Source organism: Camellia sinensis, chromosome 4 (assembly GCF_055761805.1).
Source record: "Camellia sinensis isolate YWXY chromosome 4, ASM5576180v1, whole genome shotgun sequence".
NCBI lineage: Eukaryota > Viridiplantae > Streptophyta > Magnoliopsida > Ericales > Theaceae > Camellia > Camellia sinensis.
In genome coordinates, this window is record NC_138964.1 from 152,147,995 (window position 1) to 152,158,685 (window position 10,691).

Genomic DNA, 10,691 nt, shown 5'->3' on the forward strand with positions numbered 1-10,691 from the left:
CTTAGCTTCATGGATGCCTTCTCCGGCTACAATAAACTGATGCACCTGGCCAACCAGGAGCACATCTCCTTCATCATCGACAGAGGGACTTATCACTATCGTGTTATGCCATTTGGCTTGAAGAATGCCGGAGCAACTTACCAACACCTGGTTAATGCTGTCTTTCAATACCATATAGGTCGGAACATGGAAGTCTATGTCGATGACATGCTAGTCAAGAGTAAACTCTCCTCCGATCACTTGGCAGACCTGCGAGAGACCTTCGAAACCTTACGCAAATATCAGATGAAGTTGAATTCGGAGAAATGCACCTTCAGCATGGGATCTGGGAAGTTCTTAGGCTTCATGGTTAGCCAACGAGGCATTGAGGTTAACCCCGAAAAGATCAAGGCCCTGATAGAAATGCGGTCTCCCAGAATGGTCAATGAGGTTCAACGGCTTACAGGCAGAGTTGCTGCCCTCAACCACTTTATTTCCCGAGCAACCGATAAGTGTCTTTCATTTTTCAAAATCCTCCGATAGGCGTTCGAATGGAGCACCGAATCCGAGGAGGCCTTCAACAACTGAAGCAGTGCATGGCCAACCCTCCCTTCCTCTCTTAAGCGCTGCTAGGCGAAACTCTCTTTCTTTACTTAGCTGTGTCAAATACTGCAGTCAGTGTTGCTCTCATCCGGAAAGACGGCTCAGTACAACGTCTAGTCTATTACATTAGCCACACTCTCAAGGGTGTAGAACAGAACTACCCTCTATTAGAAAAAAAATGGCCCTCGTTTTGGTCATAGCCTCCAAACGCCTTTAACCTTATTTCCAAGCTCACTCCATAGTGGTTCTCACTGACCAGCCTCTGAAAAAGGTCATGCAACAACCAGAATCGTCAGAAAGACTTATGCAATACTCCGTCGAGCTGAGTCAATTTGAAATCTTCTACTGACCTCGAACTGCGATCAAAGGCCAAGCTGTCGTCAATTTTATCTTCGAGTTTACCAATCTCACTCCAAACGTACCTTCTCCACCAGCACACTTCACTACTCATGTAGAAGACCCTCACTCCTAGACGCTTAGTGTTGATGGCTCATCCCGCAAAGAGGGTAGTGGAGCCGGTCTAATCCTTACCACCCTAGAGGGTGAGTACTTCAAGTGTGCCCTTTGTTTCCTATTCGACGCAAGCAATAATGTGGCCGAGTATAAGGCCTTGATAGCAGGTCTTCGACTGGCCCGACACATTGGCGTAAGCCATATCCAAGTATTTAGTGATTCGCAAGTAATTGTCAGACAGATTACTGGGGAGTTCGATGCAAATGAGGAAACGATGCGAGCATACAGGGACATTGCCCTTCATCTTTTCCGCTTCTTCAATATTTTCCAGATCAGGCACATCCATAGGTCCGAAAACTCCAAGGCAGATGAAATGGCTCAATTAACCTCGGCCGACCAGTCAGACTTCAGTCATGGCATCCGCATTGAATATTTGACCCATCCGGCGACTTCGCCAAATCCACAGGAGATCCACTTCCTCTAGAACGAACCTATCCCATGGGTTGAAGATATCATTCCATTTTTGACACGAGGGGAGTTACCAGATGATAAACAGCAGGCCGCTAAAGTCAGAGCCCGATCGTTCAATTATATCCTTAACAGTGGCCTATTATACAAACGGGGATTCTCACGCCCATACCTCAGGTGTCTCAGTCCTGCTCAAGTGACCTATGTGATGAGAGAAGTACACGAGGGCATTTGTGGTAATCATTCAGGTGGAAGATCTCTGGCTCATAAAATCCTCCGCACTGGTTACTTCTGGCCCACACTCAATCAAGATGCCAACGAATTTGTGCTTAAGTGTGATAAATGCCAGCGCTTTGCTAACATCCCCTATGCTCCACCAACGAAACTAATTACACTCAGCAGTCCATACCCTTTCGCTAAGTGGGGCATTGACTTAGTTGGTCCTTTGCCTACTGGCAGGGGCCAAACCAAGTTCGCTGTGGTTGCCATTGACTATTTCACCAAATGGGTGGAAACAGAACCCTTTGCTACAATTACTGAGAGAAATACCACCAGGTTCATTTGGCAGTCGATCGTGTGCCGATTTGGTATCTCCCAAGCCATTGTCTCGGACAATGGAAAATAATTCGACAATGCCAAGTTCAGGAAATTCTGTGAAGAGCTCAATATTAGACCAAGTTTCTCTTTCCCAGGCCATCCCCAAGCCAATGGGCAAGTTGAAGTCACCAATCGCTCTCTTCTGAAGATCATCAAGACTATGTTGGAAGCTGCCAAAGGACTCTGGGCTGAGGAATTACCAAATGTTCTCTTGGCTTATCAGACGACAGTTTGCACCCTCACTAGGGAGACCCCTTTTCGCTAACGTATGGCGCCGAGGCAATCATCCCAGTGAAAATCGACCTATAGACCCCTCGGGTCCTACATCCGAATCTTGAACTAAATGAAGAGTTGTGTCGGGCTGACCTGGACCTAGTTGAAGAGCTCCGAGAGGCAATTGCTGTCAAACGGGCATCATATTAACAAAGAATGAGAACACATTATAACCACAAAGTCCGACCTTGAGAGTTCGCAGTGGGAGACCTCGTCTTGCGCAAAGTAACCCTTGCCACTAAAAATCCGACTGAGGGCAAGCTAGTAGCCAAATGGGAAGGACCTTACGTCGTCATGGCCAAGCGTTACCCGGGTACTTACCGTCTCCAAGATATGGAAGGCAAAGACCTCCTTCATCCATGGAATGCTGAACATTTAAAGCGTTATTTCCAGTAAAATGGCGTCTCCTATTTTTGCATCATTTAATTGTTGTATGTTCTCTTTTGCCGATCTGAACACTTGTTCATTTTTGCCTTTTCCATACACGGTGTAAATTTGTGATCGACAGACTTTGCCTTAATGACAAGAATTTCACATCTCCATTATCTGTGTCGTGCTTCAATGACAAGTTTTAGACTAAGTCTCAGCTAGACCGAGCCCCCTAAGTCTCAACTAGACTGAGTATGAAGAGCTCAGCCAGATTGAGTTAAGCCAAGCCTCAGCCCGACTGAGCCCTCTAAGTCTCAGCCAGACTGAACATGAAGACCTCAGCCAGACTGAGTTATGCCAAGTCTCAACTGAGCTCGCCAAGTCTCAGCTAGACTGAGCATGAAGAACTCAGCCCGAATGAAGAGCTCAACCAGACTGAGCATGAAGAGCTCAGCCAGACTGAGTTAAGCCAAGCCTCAGCCCGACTAAGTAATTGAGCATGAAGAGCTCAGCTCGACTGGACCCTCAAAGTCTCAGCCAAATTGAGCATGAAGAGCTCAGCCAGACTGAGTTAAGCCAAGTCTTAGCCCGACTGACCCCTCAAAGTCTCAGCCAGACTGAGCATGAAGAACTCAGCCAGACTGAATTAAGCCAAGCCTCAGCCCGATTGAGCCCTCCAAGTCTCAACCAGACTGAGCATAAAGAGCTCAGCCAATCTGAGTGAGCCTACCCAGCCAGACTGAGTTGTACATAGTGCCACTGCTTAGTTAAATCTTAGTTCATTCTTATCCCAGGTCATTTTTACCTAAGCCAGATTTTTATCCAATTTTACCATTCACACACACACCAAAAAAAAAAAAAAAAAAAAAAAAACAACAACAACAACAAACCATAACAGAACTGGCACTTTTATTTATTAACAACTTGCACCATTATACACTTTATTACAAAAATCACATTTACTTCATTACAAAAAAAAAAAAACAAAACAACAACAACAACAACAACAAACCATATCAGAACTGGCACTTTTATTTATTAACAACTTGCACCATTATACACTTTATTACAAAAATCACATTTACTTCATTACAAAAAAAAAAAAAAAAACAACAACAACAACAACCAAAAAATAAGAAAACACCTAGCTCTCACTCTTTTTTGTTGGACGCCAGATCTTCTTCTTCCATCCCCTCATCCAAGGGAGTTTGGGCGACGTCGTCCTCTCTTACTTTCACCAGACTGAAGTCCACATCTGGGAATAGCTCTTGCACCTTATACTTGAAGCTCATCCAGCCACTGTCCCAGTACTGGCTCATCTCGTGCTTGTAGAAGTTTGACCGTTGAAAACTTTGGATCACTTCTTATTCGCTCCTACCTTTAGCGGCCACTCTTAATGGCCCAGCACCCTCCTCACCCTCTTTGGTCAAACTCCTCGCGACTGCTGCGTCAATGGCCATCTGGGATTCGGCAGACCCTTTAAACTTCTCCACTGTCGCCACACAGAGGTCTGGGTACGCCGCCTTCTCACAGGCCATTTTGGCCCTCTCCTCTTCCAGAGTTGTCTCCAACTCCGTGATGTGCCCATCTGTTTCTTCTTTGTCTTTTAAGGCCTGGTCGCGCAGATCTTCGTTGTTGGAGAGGGCCTCTTCCAACCTTTCTCTGGCAGTGTTGCAGGCTTCTTGGATCACGTCTACCTTCCTTCGCTCGCCCGCCAGCTCAAATTCCAGCGATACTGCCTTATGGCACACCACTTCCAGCTCAATTTGGCGACGGCGAGCTTGGAGGCAGCGCACTCTGCCAAGTAGCTCTGCATCACCGCTAATACTTCCATCTTCTTCACCCTTTGGACATAGTCTAGGCCCTTTGCACAGGCACTACGCGCAGCTTTCCTCCAGCCCGCTGTCTCCATCCTTAAGTTTTGTAATTCAGCCTTCACCCCTTCCAGCTAAGCCTTCAGCAGCTCTACTTCTACCTTCGCCTGCGTCGCCTTATTCAGCAGGGCCACCGCCAAGGCCGTCGCTTCCATCTGTGCTAAGCAGAACCCTCTCAAGAGGTCAGCCTCTATAAATTGCGCCATCGACCGCACGGTTGCATCCTCCACTACCCTTAGGAGACGGTTTGTGGCGACCCTAGCTTCGCCCTTTTCTTCTGCCGAACGATCGGCCACCACACGAACATGATACGTGGCGGTCTTCAATGTGGCCCTCGTCTCCACTCTACTTGCTCGCTCCCTCCCTACCCCAAGACTAGGGGACACTTCTTGTACAGGCACACTCTTGGGCGATTGGTCTTCCAACCGCTCGCCTTCTGCCAACTGCCTTGGCTCAGCTACTCTACTCACCACTTGGGCACTTAGGCTGATGGCCTCTCCCACTCCCACCTCTACTTTTGGGGATGCCTCCGCCATCCCCTCCTTCACCTTCTTCAACACTGGCCCACCCTCACTCTCCTTCACAGCCGTCCTCATTTTCTTCAACACAACACCTCCTTTTTGCTCATCTCATTCAGTGGATCCACTGGGGGTGGCAGCGGCGCAAAGTTGGTCAAATCCTTGTCTCCCAGAGTCTTGGGGCATGGTTAGACTCGCTCTTTCATGACCAGCTTATGCGCATGACCTAACTGTGATTCTTTGTGCTTGTCTGCCTTGGCGAATGTCCTTTCATCCTTTGCCTCCTGCATCTTCCTCCTCGCCTCTAACTTTTTCAGCTCAGGGTCCTTCTCGGTCAGCTGTGGCCCTACACTTAAGGCAAACAAGGTTAAAGGCTGGATAAGGTCATCCCATTTCACTCCCTCTTTCTTTCTCCACTTTTTCACTCGTTTGACCCTATTTTCTACCTCTGTCTCCAGCCTTGGCTCCATCGACTTGATGGGCATTTTGCACATTATGCGCACCCCCCTACCGCCATTTGCTTATACGTAAAACCACCTTAGTCTCCACCCCTTCACCGACGATGGTAAACCCGCCACTAGTCTTCTATCCGCCACCGTCTGCAAGGTTACCCACGTTTCTTGTTGACCGGAGGCTTTATAGCAAGAAAAGAACTCATCCACTGTCATTGCTGCACCCCCGGTCGCTTGTGCCCATGCAATCGCGCAGGCCAATAATATTTTCCACGCATTAGGCATAAGTTGATCGGGCGCCACCTCCAACCGCTTCAACACGTCCACCATTATTTGTGGGAGCGGCAACCTCAAACCCCCCCCGCAACGCCTCCTCGTACAGTGTAAACTCCATTGGACGTGCATCCGCCGCCTTCTCCTTCGACGTCGGCAACTTCAACTCTATTTTCGTTGGAATCTGGTATTTCTTACACCTTCTCCAACTCTTCTGCCGTAAACGTCGATTTGTCAGCCTTGGTGTGCCAGTGTTCAGGTTCCACTTGGCTAATTGGCCTCGCCACCACGATCATTGTGGATGGGTGAGGTTGCACCGCGTGCTCTGCCAGTCTTTCTTCCTACCTCTCCATCTTATATTGCTCCGCTAACTCCACCCCATCGTCTTCACCTAACGCCTTTATAACCCCCGCCTTTTCCACGTCCTATCCTAGTCCTAACCTTTCGCTTCCTACTAACGCATCGTCTCCCTCACCACTGGTTTGATCATGCCATATGTACAACCACGATTCCCCACCCATTTTCCCTTCCCGTCTATTCCACTTGACATCACCACGTGCCTCACCGCTCCTCGAGCCACGCGCACCGCCACCGCCTCTCGCTCGGTGCCTCATTTGCGGTCGACCCTCTCCACGTTCGACCTTCCTCTCGGTCGGTCTTCACGCTTGGCCGCCCTTTACGGTTGGGCCTCCTCTTGGTCTATCTTCACGGTCGACCCCTCTTTGCGGTCGGCCTCTCGCTCGGTCCCCTCTTCGCAATCAGCTCTCTCCACGATCGGTCCTTCCCTTGGTCGATCTTCTCGCTCGGCCCCCCTTTACGGTCGGCCCTCTCCACGGTCGGTCCTCTTCGTAGTCGGTCTCTCGCTTGGCCCCTCTTTGTGGTTGGCCCTCTCTACGATCGGCTATCTTCTCGGTCGATCTTCTCGTTCGACTCCCCCTTCGCAGTCGACCCTCCTCTCGGTCGATCTTCTTGCTCGACCCCCTTTTTTGCGGTTAGCCCTCTCCACGATCGTTCCTCTTTACGATCAGCCTTTCGCTCGGCTCCCCACACTTCTCATTTTCCTTCTTATTCCCTTTATTGGACTAAAGCTGCACTTGGAAATGAGGGACTACTGACATCGGTGGGCCCACAAAAGGCTTTGCCCACGACTTAGAGCCCAATTCACGATTCAAGTACTAAAGCCCAACACCCTTGAGAACTCAATGTTGAACCAGGAACCAATGGCATCTAAACACTTGTCAAGCAGGGAACCAGCCACGTAAGTAGACGAAGATCCTGCAAAGTTATTGCACCACACATCAGCCATTAATGAGGCTCCTAAAGCATTAAATGCGACAACCCCTTCACGTCGAAACAGGAAGCCTCATTGTGAACAATGCAAGCTAGAGCATAGACTTTCGGTCAACACGATAGGTCAAAGTGGACAAGAAAATGATGGACAAAGGATATAAGGAGGATTCCAAGACACATCAAAGGTTAAGTTCTTTATTCTTCCTCTCTCTCTCTTTCTACATAGTCAACTCCTATTTTCTAACTTGATCGTCGGAGGGTCCGCTGGGGGACTCCCATTCCCTGTTGGACCTTTTTGCAAGCATCACCAATGAGCTCTGAGACCGGTGAAAGGTGTTGGAAGCATGGGTCGGCCCGACTTGCCCTCCCTTAGATCAGTAACATTATCAGAAGTTATACAAAATACTTTGGCATAAATTCTTAATATGAAATTTTTTTTTATAAACAATTACAAGCTAATTTTGTTACCTTGCAAATTTTTTCACATTTCACCATACATGACTTGCCATGGGCATGTAATTTGGTTATTCATGCAAAGGCCATCTTATGAATAATTGAAGACATAGCTAGGCAAAAAAAAAAAAAAAAAAATGGTCGTGTTGTACATAGGCATGCTAAGCATTTATATAGCAAAACTTGTCACCTCTTTTGTGAAAGTTTGGAAGCTTTGCTCAAAGCCTAAATAATATGTCCTTTTTTTGACAACATAATATGAATTTCATATGTGATGATGCAGTTTGGTCGAACGAGAAATGGCTCGAAGAGGATCCGGACGCTCCACGGGTTGGCTGAACTTCGTCTTCCCAGCAGTACCTGCACCAAGTTCGGTAGGAAGGACCCAAGGAGTGGGGTTCTTTCCTAAGGACCCTTCGATGATTAAGTTAGATCAGAAAAAGAATTTAGAAATCGCTAGAGAGAGTATGTATGTATTAATGTTTTTCATACCTTTGTTGGCCTTTTGGCTTATCGTGCCCCATTTATGATTGCTCTGTTGTCTTTGTCTTTTCACGCTGTCCTATCAGCCATAAGTCTATGGTTATCTGTAGTCGGCTATGGTAGCATCGCTATGTCAACAACTATTTGTTTTTCATACCTTTGTTGTCTATGGCTTATCTCTTCTTTTTGTCTGGCCATTGGGTCTAAGTTAGGTTAGAAATTATTTGGATGGCCCATTGGACCACCTATTTGGGCTATGCCCATCAGTAGTCCCTCATTCCCGAGTGCAGTTTTAGTCCAACGAAAGGAATCAAAATTGCCTTATTTGTTATGCTCAATTGTGCTTGTATTGCTTGATCCTGATTTGACACACGCTCGGTCCATTGCTTGATTTAATGTGATAGTGCTTGGTCAAAATAATGCACATTGTGTGTGATTAGTAAAATAAGCTTGTTGATTTGTTGGGCTTCATTATTCCAACAACTTAGTCCCACTCGAGGTAGTAATTGATTTTTGGGTGGAGCTCATGCAAGACTTTTGTTTGGTTGTTTGAAAATAATTCACGTGAATCTGATTTTTGATATTTGTTGTATTATGATCACTATGGGACCCGCTAGCTTTATGATTGTTGACTGCTTTGCTTGGTTAGTTTTCATGTCTTTTTTCCAAAATTCAATACTTATCTCCATGTTTGGAGTTATTGTGCTGCTTTGCTTTGCTTAGTTGGCCCTACCAATTTATTTGTTGAATGACATGCTTGATTGATGTTTTGTCAAGTAGTCCATAAAAACTTTTCTTTTTCTCAGATTTCAAGAGACCCACTATGACAATCCTTCGAATCACAGTGACTTATTTAGAGAGAGAGAAGCAAAATTGTTTCACTTTCTCTCGTTATATCTATATACCCAGAAACTTGTGATTTTTTTGGGTTTGGTTTTGGGTGTGGAGAGCGAAGGAAGTCGTGGAGTGTGATGATGATGAAGAAAAACTGAAGAGTATCAATTTCTCATGATTTTTTTGAGATGGAATCAGTTGATCCAACAATGGTGACTCCAAGCAAGAGCACATTGGCGTGCACTTTTGCTAAGGTTTTGTATATTCGAGTTGTTGTTGGAATAGCCCTATTTGATGGAATTTAGAAAAGCAAATGTCAAGTATGATAGCATATGCCAAGTTACAGTTTGCTCAGTCTCCGTTCGATGTTGATGGAATTCAAGCTGCTGATTAGATGGTGGTCTCCCACATGGGGTTCTCTCGCATAGTGGTTTTTCGCATGGTCTTCCATATGGCGATCTCCGGCATGGGGTCTTCCGCATGGTCTTCCACATGGAGGTCTTCTACACAGTGGTCTCCCGCATAGGTGTCTCCAGCATGGCCTTCTGCATGGAGGTCTTCCACATGGCAGTCTCCCCGTATGGAGGTCTTCCGGATGGTCTTTTACAAGGTAGTCTTCCATATGGTGGTCTCCCGTATGGGGGTCTTCTGCATGGTCTTCCACATGGAGGTCTCTCGCATAGTCTTTTACATGGCGATTTTCCACATAGTGGTCTTTAGTATGGTCTTCCACATGAAGGTATTCCATATGGTGGTCTCCCTCATGGTCTTCCACATAGAGGTCTTCCATATGGTGGTTTCCCGCATGGGGGTCTTCTGCATGGTTTTCCACATGGAGGTCTTCCATATAGTGGTCTTCCGCATGGTCTTCTATATGGAGGTCTTCTACATGGTGGTCTCCTGCATGGAAGTCTCCTACATGGTCTTCCACATGGAAGTCTTCCATATGGTGGTCTCCCACATGACGATCTTCACATGGCCTTCTAGACGGCGGTCTTCCACATGGTGGTCTCCCGCATGGTCTTCTATATGGTGGTCTCCCGCACGAGGATCTCTGGTATGGTCTTCCACATGAAGGTCTTCCATATGGTGGTCTCCCATATGAGGGTCTTCCGCATGGCACTCTTCTACATAGTCTTCTACATGGTGGTCTTTCACATGGTAGTCTTCGGTATGGTCTTTCGTATGGAAGTCTTCCATATGGTGGTCTCCCACATAGTCTTCCACATGGAAGTCTTCTATATCGTGGTCTCCCGGATGGGGGTCTCCCACATGGTTTTCCGCATAGAGGTCTCCCGCATGGTCTTCCACATGAAGGTCTCCCATATAGTGGTCTCCTACATGGGGTGGTCTCCTGCATGGGGGTCTCCCGCATGGTCTTCCACATGGAGGTCTTCCATATGGTGGTCTCCCGCAGGGTGGTCTTCTACATGGTCTTCCATATGGCAGTTTTTCACATGGTGGTCTTCTGCATGGTCTTCCATATGGAGGTCTCCCGTATAGTCTTCCACATGGTAGTCTCCTGTATAGGTGTCTCCTGTATAGTCTTCCACATGGTGGTCTTCCATATGGTGGTCTTTCACATGGTCTTCCATACGGCGGTTTTCTACATGGTGGTCTTCTGCATGGGGGTCTCCCGTATAGTCTTCCACATGGAGGTCTTCCATATGGTGGTCTCCCGCATAGTGGTCTTCCACATGGTGATCTTCTACATGATCTTCCACATAGAGGTCTCTTGCATGGTTTTCCACATGGTGGTCTCCCGTATGGGG